Source organism: Lycium ferocissimum, chromosome 8, assembly GCF_029784015.1.
Source record: "Lycium ferocissimum isolate CSIRO_LF1 chromosome 8, AGI_CSIRO_Lferr_CH_V1, whole genome shotgun sequence".
Taxonomy (NCBI): Eukaryota; Viridiplantae; Streptophyta; class Magnoliopsida; order Solanales; family Solanaceae; genus Lycium; species Lycium ferocissimum.
In genome coordinates this window covers 58,948,598-58,959,052 of record NC_081349.1, presented here as the reverse complement: position 1 = coordinate 58,959,052, position 10,455 = coordinate 58,948,598, and the positions used below count along the sequence as shown (strand labels likewise).

Below are 10,455 nucleotides of genomic sequence, written 5' to 3'. Positions count from 1 at the left end.
TTCATCTATGGCTAAACTTCAACATCCATATTTTCATGTTTTCATTCATTTTCATGAAACAACATCCACAAACATCTTTAAGACATGTAAAGAAGATCAAACTCACCTTATTTCCTTAACCTTTCCCCACTCGGTAGGACATAGTTTCCAGGGAAAGATGTTTTCTTGTTCCAACAACTTGCTCATGTTGTAGAGAGCCTTTCAAGGAGTAGAGAAGCTAAGAGAAAATTATTTATTGGTCACCTTACTCATGGCCTTGTTCGGCCAAGCTTGGGGCCGAATAGCCTCTCTCTCTTGTTCCTTCTTCTTTTCTCTCCAAGCTTCTTGAATAATGAAAGAGTAATATGTCTTATATGGTCATCTCATATATATATATATATATATATATATATAAATATATATATATATATATATATATATAAAAAAAGTGGCACATGGCCGGTTGATATTTCTCCTTTTTTCTCAAATTTTCTAGATTTTTCCTTAGTAGTAAAAGATAAAAAAAAACTTGCCATGCCTTGTCATCCTTTAATTACAAGAGATAGCCATCCATGTGGCCCTTGGCCCACACCTATGTGGCCGGCCACATGGCTCTTATGTTGCGTGCACTACAACTTTCTTCAACTCACTTTTGGTCCCAAATTTTCCATAATATTTCATACCAATAAATTCACAAACAACTTAGGCCTTAGAGCAAAGTCGAGAAAAGTAGCCTTGTCCACAACTCGTCGCACCAACTTAAATATTCCGAATTCCAAATTTGCCCTTCACACTCCATGCCAATAATATTATAAGCGACTTGCGCATCCAACCAAACTAAAAATATAACCTCGTCCTCGACTTCCCGCCATTAACTCAAAATATTCAAATGTGCAAAAATGCGAGGTGTAACATTGCTGTGGACGGAGCAGGTCCTGCTGACCTGTTCTTAAAGAATTTCCTATTCCTATTACCGCTGAACTGTCCGGTAGACTTGACCCTCTTGTTGAACTCCTTGTCTTTCTCTTTTTATAAGGCTTCCTCCTCATTTAGCCTTGTTTCATTCCTCTGTACGAAAGCAACCATTTTGGAGATAGTCATTCCCCAGTTAAAAAGAATATTGGCCCATCGTACAAATAGGATCCACACCACCAACAAACCTCCTCCTCTTGCCCTCGTAATCGGTATCATAAGTGAAGCATGCTTAGCCGTACTAACAAATTCCAAATAGTAGTCCCGAATCGGCCCGCCATTCTGCTTAAGCTTCAGGAATTGCTCAGCCTTAGCTTCAATGACTTCTGTTGGCATGAAGTGGTCTAGGAATGCGCTTGGAAATTCATCCCATGTAGCATCAGGTGCATCCTCACCTCGAGATAATTCCCAAGATTCATACCAAGTGTTAACAATGCTCTGCAGCTGATGAGCTCCAAAAGTAGCCGCTTCGATTTTCGTAACTGTCATAATCCTGAAGATTTTCTGAAGAGCTTCAATGTAGTCTTGAGGGTTCTCGTCGTTATTTGTCCCCGTGAAGACTGGGGAATTCATAATCTTAGAAGACTCTCCATTATTCCCTGTACTTGACCCAGATTCCTGACGTTGGGCCTGAGCTGCTACCAATTGTGTGAGCATATTGATAGCACTCCTAACATCCCCATCCGAAACACGAGGAGGTGTAACTGTAGGAGCGGTCTTTTCATGAGCTACATCCGCGGTAGCCCTCTGGCTGGTGGCTGTGGTCCTCCTGGTGTATTTTTTTGCAGGCATTTTCTAAAAATACGTGCACGCATGAATTAGAAAGGCATTCTGAGAGTACTACTCTAACCGCACTATCTAGAGTATGAAAGAAGTGAGACAATCCTAAATATCTTGGTGGTAAACTGTTTATATGTGTGGGGCCCTCACACATATAAAATTGACCCCACTGGACACGGTTTCATAGACTTCCTAAGACACTTGAATCTAGGCTCTGATACCAAGCTTTATCACGCCCCGAACCATGATCTGGGCGAAACACGGCACTCGGTGCCTTACTGCATGTGACCGAGTGAACCATATGACTTGCTGAATCATTATGAGTCATAACATGAGCGGAAATATAACGTGAGAACATGATGGGCTTTTAAGAACACACATGAAGTCATAAAAATTAATAAAATACTCGTTATAACATGAATGCGGAAATAACATGAGTTGAGCCAAAGATGGCTAAACACCTTGCATGTCTAACATAGCTAAACTGACTAGTCTACGAAACCTCTAATCATGAGTCTTGACTGAAAAACGTACTTGCTGGGACAAGGCCCCCAACATACCTTTAAATGCATAACTAATAAAATAAAGATAACTGACTCAAACCCCGAATGAGATGGGGCTCACCAATAAGCTGATACGAGCGCATCCTACCGAGAATATGTGGCGTCATGTAGATCCGTACCTGCATCGTGATATGTAGGGCCCCCGGTAATAAAAGGGGACGTCAGCACATTGAATGTACTAGTATATAAAGCAACTGAATGAAATACATGGGATATGGAAATAACATAATAGAGACTGAACTGAAACATGATCATGAACATGAGTACATATACATATATAACATGGGTAAAAGATAGTAGGAGAGCAAAGAAATATAATCGATAACATGGTTTCGTACTTCGGCCCTACCCAGTGAACACTGCATACCTTGTCGGGACATGAGATTTAATAATATTATGAAAGGAATCCGGTCATTATAAAGAGATCGTCTTAAGAGATCCAAATCCTAGGTGGCTGCCTTCTCGGTAATTAATGCAACTCCTAAAAATATGAACATGGAAAATAAGTGGCACTTGCTGCCCATGGCTTTTCATGAATCATAACTTGCATGTTACATGGATATCATTCGTATTATTCTTGCATGAACTTATAAAACATATATAGCTTTTCTTGAAAATATCATAATAGTTCATAAACTTGCATGTAAGAACCTATGTAATGCAAAGTATGGGTTTTCATGGATTACGGACAGATTCTCAATAATCATAATGATGTACCAAGAACACAATGAAGGATTTATAACAATTTAATACATAATATAACATGGGGCATGAAACTAAGGTTATCATGAACATGGTTAAAAAATCTAGTTTTAGTAAAGCTTTATACTTTAAGGAAGAAGAAGCGTAGGGAAGAACAATGATGTTCGCACACGTGGATAGCAACACTACATACCTGGTAATGCTCCAAACTTGAAATAAAAATCTGAACTTGGAAAAAGAATTCCAAGGTTTAAGTCTTGAGTCCTTTAAATGGGTTTTCTTGAAAACCCTATTTTAAGAACAATGATTTCATTGTTAGATTATGAGAACACATGTTAGAATTGATTTGGAAGGGCTTGGATTGACTTACCTTGATGTTTTGGATTGTTGGGAGAAGAATACCTTCGTTCTAAGGTTTAGGGACTTGTAAAAAAATAAAATTAGAACTGACACCAGATATTTATAGTTTACGTGCGAAGTGGGAAATACGGACAAAAATACGATTCGCATTTTGAATTACGGTCCGTAAACCTGGACCGTAATTAAGCATGTTCAAAAGGACAGAAACACTGTAGCACCTCCTTCCCAAATATGACCATCAAATTACCGACCGTATTTCAAAATAAGGTTCGTATTTAACAATATATATTCCCCAAGCCAAATTCAAGAATGCACAGTGATTTAGATGTCAAATTACGATTTGAAATACGGGCAGATCTTTGAAATGCGGTCCGTATAAACCGATATACCGAAATACTGTCCGTATTTAGGGGCATAAACTCTATCCATTAAACCGAAGAGAAATTTCCAATTCCCACATTCTTTATCTGGTTTTCTAAGTCTAGAATCATGAATATAGCCTAGTTTAAAGGTACGCGGTATTCCAGAAGTGATTTGTTTTTACCTTTCTTTTCTAGTTTTTCTTTACTGCTCTGTTAAAGAAAAATAACGGTAATGGTTTAACATGCTTGTCCTGTTTTTGGATATTTTGCCTAATTTAAAATACCTGTTTTGATGGTAAAAGTTTCACATATCCTTTTGTACCCTGATTAGAGTAAACTGTAGTATCTTTCTTTTGAAAGTTGGAGCTTGATGTTAAAAGAAAAAATTATGGTCTGTTTGGCCTAAAACTAATTCATACTTGTTCTCCAAAAATAAGAATTCCAACTTGTTTTTTCTTGAACCCTAAGTGTTGTTTCTGAAGGAAAGTTTAGGAACCTCAAACCATTTTTAGTACTTCTCTTGAAGGATTGAAAGAAGAGTTTTAAACCAGTAGTGTTAAATCTAATTTAAGATATACTGTTTTTGTTCTTGCTGAAAATTTGCATTAGTTTACAGATGGTATTGACATTTTAAAAGCGATTTGTCATTCTCTCCAAAATAAAGTACCATTTAAATTAGCTTAAGCGGACTGCTTAATTTAAAGAGTTGTTGAATTATATTTGACTATTAGGAATCTGTCATCAGGTTCCTGCTCTACGTGTGGGAAGGAATAATATGCATTTTGTTATAGAGTGCACTTTTTTTAGAAATTTACTACTTGTATTCCTAAGCCTGAACCAAAGTGTTTTATTGGGTATTTGTGTTCTGAATCTCTATTAAGTTCATGGGAGATTTGAAAACAATGTGTTGTAAGAGTCTACCTAGTTTGAAGGTTTCAAAGATGATTAATAGATAGTAGTTGCTGCCCTGCATCTTTCCTTATTTTCCTAAGTGTTGGATTTGAATTTTGTCACAAATGTAATGTTCAATAAGTAACCAGTAGCAGCATACAAGTTGTTTGCTTTCTTGCATTACCAGTCTTAGTTTGATTATGTTTTCCTTTTTGGAACTTATGTTTACATCCATGTACAAAGACACCATGCATATTTGCAGTTATTTTAACTCAGTGTTTGTCTTTATATTGCAAGTATAGAATTGAGTTACATGAGGGGGTCTTTGTTTGCTTAAAAAAATGATTAGCACACTTCTGACTTGTTTAATATTAATAACTGGCAGTTTGTGGGATTCCTAGAATTCCTAATAGGAAACCATCTCATTTGGGTATTAACAAAGTGTTTTCCAGCTCTTCATTAACTCATGCATAGTTTAGTATATAGTTTGGGGTTTAAAGGATTTAACTCTACTGATGTATTTGGTTGTAAACTAGTTTAAGTAAATCTGGATAATTGATAATATATTTGTCATTATATGACTTTGTGTATAATGTTGCTGTAATCATACTTCCTGTAGAGTTTAGTTTGTTACTTGAAGTTATATTTCACGTTTCAGCTTTCTCTTTATATCGAATTTCAATCACTTTATATCTTCATATTAAGATCTACTTCATTTATTAACTCTTTTCCTTTGTTGTGTTGCATGACACCCGTATGAGAGTCCACTGGACTCAACCCCTTTTTTTGGCACTATCTCGGTTGGGCCGAAGACCCAACATAAGATTAGATCGAGTCAGCCTCATCCCATTTCTAGCAGCAGCCACGGATAGAAGGCTCAACAATGGGTTATCACTATTTACGTTGATGGGCTTGGTAAACCCATCAACCCATTTCCGCTCTTTTTCCCATAATGTATATGTATGAATGCTTGTAAATATTGAAACCCATGTATGTTAGGACTTAGGAAATTCCGACTAGAGATTAGGAAAAAGCTTTCAAAAGATTTTTTTTACAAAAAAAATCAAACACGTACCAAGCTAATAATTGCATGTGATTGGTAAACTTCGGACTTTACAAAATCTTTCGAGTGGCAAACGTATGGAATATTGATATGCATAAACATGAATGAATATTGGATCAAAGACAACTGATTTGGGCCGTATGCCCCTTTTGAAAACTGGAAGTAAATGGATCATTTGTACTTAGCCTTTTTAAGTCTCACTTAGTAAAATTTGGACTGTTTTAAAGGACCAATTGATTCTCTTTTTGAAAAAACACAGGGGTAAACAGACTTGTAAAACTCATCAAAATTAAGGTTGTTTCAAAACCTTTTGGGCAAAAAGCCCAAACCTTAAGGTAATAAACAAGAAGAAATATATTTGGGCCTCGATTTGAAATAAGATGGCTTTGGTGTAGAGTATGGTTGACCCAATGAGCTAAAAACGGAATAAGTATAGTCCTATTCTTACTTTGTACTTATAATAAATTATGGGTTTTTATTATGAAGGAGATATACTCCATCTTTTCTATATACACTTAAACTTATAAGGACAAATGATAACATTTGGACCAAGATAGTAGAAATTCTACTTGATAAAATCTCAAGTGTGTTTTGATCCGAAAATGAGATGATTTTTAGCCCTTATAAATATTTCCACAAAAGCAACTCTTCCCTTAAAGGAATTTTTGCCAAAAGGAGTTATGATATTGATATGACAATTTTATAAGAAAGAAAATATTTTTAGCAAATAATCACAATTAATCACACATTGAAGCTCGTAGGTCAACCATATTCTACGGATCTTTAATACTAGGGTGCGTAAAATCTTCCCTAAGGGATCACTAAAACCTTTACCTCGAACTTTGGTATCAAAAGATTTTTCTCTTGCTTGAATAAATCTTTTACCCAATTTTCCTAATTTTTCTTAATAAATTAGGTGACGACTCTATATATAAAATCCGATTAGAGCACCAACAACCTCTTAGTATTTTTATGCTTTAACCCGCGTAAAAGTGAACTGTAACAGTGACGATGTAGCCTAGTTATGAGCTCGTGGTCCGAGGTACCTTCCGGAACGAGTGGTACATGGACACTATGGGTCCCCTGCAGGTCATGGCTATTTGGGGGAAACATTACCATTTAGCATGTGTGTCCAAACATGGGAGATTTCATCATTTATTGTATTACATTCGGCCTGTCTAGCAGTGTTCTTTGTTGATGATTGGTGACTGATTTCTGAGTGAGGACCGTTCGAGGATACTTGTTGTGGTTTCATGTTTGTTGTGCCTGTCTGCCTATTCCATTTATTTTATGTATGTGTGCATTATACTAATCTTAGTCGTCCTATGATACTTACTAGTACGTGTTGTTGTACTGACCTACACTTGCTACACTTTTTTTGAGTGCACAATTTGAGCCAGAGACGTCTTCCAGACCTCGCATCTAGTTAAGGTCATTCGTTACCAAGATCAGAAGGTGAGCTCCTATTCGTGTCATGCCGCCTGAAGATCTTTTTTATTTCAGATGTCTATTTTCATCCCAGGCACTTTGTTTATTTTAGACAGTTATATATTTGCTTTAGACATTGTTGGTTAGAGTCATTGTATGATGACTTTCAGATTTTAGGTATGTAATAGATAGATTTCTGCACTTGTTATTTATTTATATTATTGCTAGATTATTTATTTATTTATTTATTCGTGAGTAATGTTTTATAATTGATTTAAGTAATTGAAATTGGCTTGATAATGGGTTAACGGATTGATTTGCCCACTATAGGATTAGTGTGGGTGCCACTCACGTCTGTTTGGGACGTGACACTTTTTGGGAAATTTTTTGAAGACTATCTTCACCACTTGACCTTAGTTCTTAAAAGATGCAAAGAGACAAACTTAAATCTTAATAGGGAAAATGTCATTTTATGATTACTGATGGAATTGTTTTAGGACATAAAATCACTCCTAAAGGGGATAGAAGTTGATCAGGCAAAAATTGATCTTATAACAGGATTACCCCCTCCCATAACTATTAAGGGCATTAGAAGTTTTCTCGATCATGCAGGTTTGTACAAAAGATTCATAAAAGACTTTTCAAAAATTTCAAAACTTCAGACTAACCTCTTGACGAAAGATATTAAGTTTGATTTTTCAGGTGATTTTTTCAAGGCATTTGATACTCTTAAAAAGAAATTATCAACTGCACCTATAGTAGTATCCCTTGATTGGAACCAAACTTTTGAAGTCAATTATGATGTTAGTGATACTGCTGTGGGAGTTGTTTAAGGATAGAGGAAGATTAAAATTTTTCGTCCTATATTTACTACCCCAGTAGAACATTGAATGAGGTTCAACTGAATTATGTCACTACCGAAAAATAATTACTGACAATGGTGTTTACATTTGATAAATTTTGTTCCTATTTTATAGGAACCAAGGTCACTATTTTTACTGATCAAGCAGCTTTAAAATATCTCGTAGCAAAGAAAGATGCCCGACCTAGATTGTTAAGGTGAATTTTTCTTCTTCAAGAATTTGACCTTGAGATAAAGGATAAAAAAGGAACTGAGAATCAGGTAGCCGATCATTTGTCAAGATTAGAGAATCCCCTGTTGAGTCTTTTGATATAAAAGAAGAATTTCCAGAACGTATTCTTTCTGTCAATTCAATTTTCACCTAACCACCCCGGTTTGCATACATTGCAAACTGCTTGGTTGGAAAGTGGACGCTTAAGGATCTCTCTTACTAACAAAGAAAAAAGCTTATATCTGATGCTAAATATTATCTGTGGGACCAACCTTACTTGTTTAAGTTTTGCGCAGATAATATCATTAGAAGATATGTATCCCAGGAAAAGATGAGCCAAATATTGTATCACTGCCATGACAGACCAATCATAGGACATTATGCAGCCAACCAGACTGCTTTTAAAGTTTTGGAAGTGGGGTTTTTCTAGCCAACACTTTTCAAAAATGCATGTGTATAGGACGTACGATGTGATAAGTGTCAAAGAATAGGTAATATCACCAAGAAAGATGAGATGCCTTTGCAATCAATACAAGTATGTGAAATATTTGATGTGTGGGGAACATATTTTATGGGTCCTTTTTCCACATCTCATTCTTTTGAATATATCCTTGTGGTTGTGGATTATGTTTCAAGATGGGTTGAAGATATTCCCACAAAGAAAAATGATGCTCGAACTGTGTGTAATTTTCTCAGAAAAAATGTTGTTACCAGATTCTGCACACCACGAGTCATCATTCCCTATCATGCTCAAACACCAGGGCAAGTTGAGGTTTTCAATTGCAAATTAGAAAGAATACTTGAAAAAATAGTTGGAATCTCAAGAAAAGACCGAACTTTAAAATTAGATGATGTGTTATGGGCATATCGAACGACGTTCAAAACGCCGATTGGTACTACCCCATACAAATTAGTCTTTGGAAAAGTTTGCCATCTTCCTGTTGAATTAGAACACAAAACCTTTTGGGCATTAAAATCACTGAACTTTGAAGTGAAATCTGCTAGTAAAAATAGATTTTTTCAGGTTAATGAGTTGGAGGAACTAAGATTGGAAGCCTACGAAAATGTCAAAATTTTCAAAAAAATAAAAAATAAAAAAAAATGGCATGACTGTTATAAACCATTTGTCAAGTTGTATTTTGGATGTATTATTAATGATCATACAACTAGAAGTCTATATTGTACCACTTGACTTAAAGTGGTAAATACAACTTGCACTTGCAAGTTGTATCTTCGTTGTACCAAGTTGTGTCCAAGTTGTAGAGCAACTTGTACAAGTTGTATATGTTGTAGGTTTAGAGGCAAAACTCTTCTATAAATAGGAAGCTTTGTCTTCTCATTTGTAACACCAAGAAAAGTGATAATACGATCTCTCCCTCCTCTCTACAAAGTTATTGATTTGCTTCTCTTATTTATGTCCAATTATAAAGTTTTATAACACGTTATCAGCACGAGACTCTATCAATAAGTTGGATTCCAGTAATTCAACATTGACGAGTTGTTTGGGTATGATATTATGAAAACCTTTGTCGAGATAAAGTTTGACCTTTGGATTTATAATTTATTTTCTCACCTCAAGGTAAGTATTTTATTGTTGTATACATCAAATCAAGTCTAGTAGCGATTATTGCTTATATTACTAAAAGTCAAGCAATTCAATATCTTACATAATCCTATAGAGTTAATAAGCAATATATGGCCACAGTAGTGGCAGTATTTCATAACTAAGTTTTGTTCTGGCTAAATTATATTTACGCCTATAACCACCAGAAGTGGTAATATTTCATATACTTATTGTAATTACAATTCGAGATATATTAGAGAAAATTCTCTACATTATGTGTATGCCTCAATTTGATCGTGAAGTAGCAATATCTTAAAAGAGGTTATAAGTTTTCTTATTTTGATATGGCACGTTCAAATATGTTCCATTCCTGAAGAATGAGAACTTTTGATAAATATTACAAATACAGCTCTATTCTCTAAAGTGAATGTGACAATATGTAGTAAAGCTTATAAAGATGGACGTGCTCTTGATTGTGAAGATGTTACGACTCATCTAGAGAAGAGGTAATAATTGAGAGAAGAAAATCTAAATATTCTATGCTTTACTCCCGAAGTAGTAACTCAGAAATCTGCTCCTGAAGTAGCAACCTCAGAAAGTTGCTCCCAAAGTAGTAGGCTTTGAACTCTACTCCAAAAGTAGTAAAACTTTGAACTCTACTCCCGATGTAGTAGAACTTTGAGCTCTACGTAGTAAACTTTTATCACTGCTCCCGAAG

At 35.4% G+C, this 10,455-nt stretch overlaps 1 long non-coding RNA gene across 2 annotated transcripts; it reads left to right on the top strand.

The window, feature by feature from the left end:
- Window positions 1-4,548: 4,548 nt before the first annotated feature.
- LOC132068780 (uncharacterized) lies at window positions 4,549-8,895 on the top strand. 2 transcript variants are annotated; one of them, XR_009417503.1, is made up of 3 exons: window positions 4,549-5,524; window positions 7,056-7,127; window positions 8,470-8,895. It is a non-coding gene; the product is annotated as an uncharacterized LOC132068780 (long non-coding RNA). The 2 variants fall into 2 exon arrangements; XR_009417502.1 differs by lacking the exon at window positions 4,549-5,524 and having other exon boundaries at window positions 6,180-7,127.
- Window positions 8,896-10,455: the final 1,560 nt, after the last annotated feature.